The sequence below is a fragment of the Quercus lobata genome, unplaced genomic scaffold (genome assembly GCF_001633185.2).
Source record: "Quercus lobata isolate SW786 unplaced genomic scaffold, ValleyOak3.0 Primary Assembly Scq3eQI_53, whole genome shotgun sequence".
Lineage (NCBI taxonomy): Eukaryota > Viridiplantae > Streptophyta > Magnoliopsida > Fagales > Fagaceae > Quercus > Quercus lobata.
The window spans coordinates 437,950-441,714 of NW_022154704.1; the positions used below are offsets into that span (position 1 = coordinate 437,950).

The 3,765-nt window shown below is 39.5% G+C and overlaps 1 pseudogene; it reads left to right on the forward strand.

The window, feature by feature from the left end:
* Positions 1 to 690: 690 nt before the first annotated feature.
* Positions 691 to 3,401, forward strand: LOC115972809 (annotated as a pseudogene).
* The last annotated feature ends 364 nt before the right edge of the window (positions 3,402 to 3,765 follow it).

The following is a 3,765-nucleotide window of genomic DNA, read 5'->3' on the forward strand; positions in this document are numbered from 1 at the left end:
TCTTCCTCAAGACTTCGCAAGTCTTCCCTGACCCACTCCTCTTATTTTTCTTGTTCTTTTTATTGCTCTATGTTTTCTCTGCCACAGTTGCCCCTTTTTTTCTTTTTCTTTTTATAGGAAAAAGTTAATAAATATCCTAAAGTCAATATTTATTTATTTTTTTTAATAATTTCTTTTTAAAAGATGAGTTTTAAAAGATGTGTACAAATGTAAGCGAGACTTCAAATTTTCATCATAAAAGATGAGATTTATTTTTTATTTTTAAGGAAATGAGTGGTCCCCCATTTTTCTATTGTTTTCTTAATTTCTCTTCAATCATTCTTTTTTGTTGTATTTGATATTGTATGAAATAATTTATTATTTAATTTTTAATTTATATAATATAAAATTGATATAATTGTCACATATTTGAATATATTGTATTATAAATATTTATAAAAAAAAAAATTGTGGTAATTCCTATAAGTAATTTTGTAATATTCTTTTACAATCAGAACATAATTGACTACTTTGGTAAATATTAAAAAAGGAACAGGGGTGAGGACTACACAATAATTTTCTGCATACCAGACTATCAGTTATCAGTCATCACCATCATTACTCACGCGGAAAGAGTAGTCTTAACATCATATTATAAATAAATCAACTTGTCCAAATTTAACGAATTATATCAATTATCACATTCTTTTGTAATAACTCACTCACACTCGTTCTCCCTGTCTCTACTACAATGGGCAATAAGAATCTTTACACCACAGTCCTACCATGTTTAACTTTCACAACTCTTTACCTCGCCTTCTTGCTGCTCCACTTGTCCAACACATTAGCCATTAACTCTCCGTCTCCTTACAAACCAGTCGATAATATTATCCTTAACTGTGGCTCCTCTGACAATTCGACTGCATTAGATGGTCAGAGCTGGAATGGAGATGTAAATTCAAAATTTTTCCCTCAAGAACTATCACAAAACCAGGCCTCTCTAGCCACAAACTCAGCTAAGCAATCCTCATCTGCTTGGCAAGTACCCTATACCACTGCCCGCTTGTCTGTCTCCCCATTCACCTACATATTCCCACTCACCACCGGCCAAAAATTCGTTCGACTATACTTCTACCCAGCTACTTACAGCAATTTCGACCGCTCTAATGCTCTATTCTCTGTCAAAGCTGGAACTTTTACCCTTCTTCGAGACTTCAATGCTTCACTTACAGCAGATGCCGATGGTGATCCGGATGATACAATATTTAGAGAGTTCTGTATTGACATCGTGGAAGATTTGAGGCTGAACATAACCTTCACTCCGAGGGATTCCAATTCATTTGCTTTTATTAACGGAATTGAAATCTTGTCCATGCCTTCTTATCTCTATTACACTCCTGATGATGATAAGAGGATCCCTCTAATCGGCGAGGAGTACAGGTTCAGCGTTGATAACCGAACTGCTCTGGAGACGATATACAGAATAAATGTTGGAGGGAAGTACATCTCACCCACTGAAGACACTGGAATGTTCCGGATCTGGAGTCCGGACGAAAAGTACTTGACAGAAGATTTAACATCTGTTCTACCTGTAAACACAACTATTGAACTTATGTTCACAAAATACCTCCGTACACTGCACCGGAAGCTGTCTACCGAACTGCCCGGACTATGGGGACGAACAAAACTGTCAACAAGATGTACAACCTAACTTGGGAATTTCCCGTAGATTCTGGGTTTTATTACCTTGTTAGGCTGCACTTCTGCGAGTTTCAACCAGAGCTTATTGATTGGCATGACCGAGTATTTCTTATTTTCATAGCAAATCAAACCGTTGAGGAAGAAGCCGACGTTATGGTATGGAGTAATCGGGGAAAAGGTGTTCCGGTATATAAGGATTACGCTGTGGCGATGTTTGGCGAAGAAAAAGAACCTTTCTATAGCCATAAAAGCAAATCCGGATGACTCGTTGACTAGTTACAATGATGCAATATTGAACGGGATTGAAATCTTCAAAGTAAGCGGGTACTGTGGCAATCTCGCTGGACCCAACCCCGACCCACTTCCGTCGACCCCTCCAACGGCTGTGCCCCACCTACATTCAACAGAGTCGACGAATAACAGAACAACAATAATTGCCGTCAGTGGCGGTGTTACCATACTCTTGATTCTCGGATTCTTGATTTTCCGACTAGCCAAAAGAGACAAGGATTACTGCAATTCAACCCAGGCCTCCGGCTCAACTCTACCGTGTAGTTTGTGTCGTTACTTCTCACTCACTGAGATTATGGCAGCTACCAACAATTTTGACAAAGTATTTATTATTGGTGCTGGAGGGTTCGGTGACGTGTACAAAGGGTATGTTAATGATGGGGCCACCCCCGTTGCGATCAAACGATTAAAACCCGGTTCTCAACAAGGAGCCCAGGAGTTCAATATTGAAATCGAGATGCTGTCTCGCCTCCGCCACCTCCATCTCGTTTCTCTGATTGGATATTGTAATGATGATAGCGAGATGATTCTCGTGTATGATTATATGGCTCATGGGACCCTTCGTGATCATCTCTATAACACCAATTATCAGCCACCTTGTTGGAAGCAACGTCTCCAAATCTGCATTGGTGCAGCACGTGGGTTGAACTACCTTCATACAGGTGCGACACATACAATCATTCATCGTGATATGAAGAGTACAAATATCTTATTAGATGATCAGTGGTTGGCCAAGGTGTCTGATTTCGGGTTGTCAAAATTTGGTCCCATTACGTCTAAGTCCCATGTTAGTACAGTGGTTAAGGGTACATTCGGATATTTGGACCCGGAATATTATCGCTTTCAACAACTAACTGAGAAGTCTGACGTGTACTCTTTTGGTGTGGTGTTGTGTGGAAGGCCACCAATCATACATACGACTGAGGAGCATCCAATGGGTCTAGCAGCGTGGGTCCTGCAGTGCTATCACAATGGAAAGCTTGATCAAATTGTTGATCCATCTTTGAAGGATGAAATTGAACCAGAATGCTTAAAGAAATTTGGCGAGATTGTGGTGAATTGTTTGCTTGACAATGGAACCAAAAGACTACCAATGAATGATGTGGTTGGGGGCCTTGAGTTAGCATTGGAGTTGCAAGAGAGTGCAGAAAAAGGTGTCAAGCTTGATTTGTCAGAAGAAGTTGACATGAAGGACTTTGATGAGCAAGCTCTGATCCCTATGTCCGATGTCAATGAAAGTGATGACATGATTTTTAGTAGCAGTGGAAAAGTATCGAGTACTAATAGCAGTAGTCAAGTGACCGTAGTAAGCCGAGGAAGTTTTGCTAGTAAGGATTCAGATGGATTGATGTCCCCCAGGGCAGTGTTTTCTGAGATTATGGATCCTAAAGGTCGATAAACAAAGGAAAAAAAAAAGTTGCTTGTTAATTTTTAATATGTCCGATCGTAACTGCCAAAGTCCTTAATTTCCTCATTGAATTATGAAATTTTGAATCTGTGGAACATTCCCTAATTTGCTATTGAGCCCTTGTCTTTTAAGTTCAAATGACAAGCACTCTGAACAAAATACTCACCCCATTTTTTGTGACAATCCAAATATGACACATGCCCCACCTTTTTGTGGCAATGCCACTACAGGAATTCCATGGGTTTTGCATCATCCCGTGAAGTGATCTGCAAATAAGTTTTTCCCGGTCTTTTGTAATGTTCAGTTGCTGTTTATGTTTTGGGTGTAGTGGAAGACTAGTTCTGTTTTTGTGTTGTTGTAATTGTTTCTGTTTAGTCCAGTGTTGT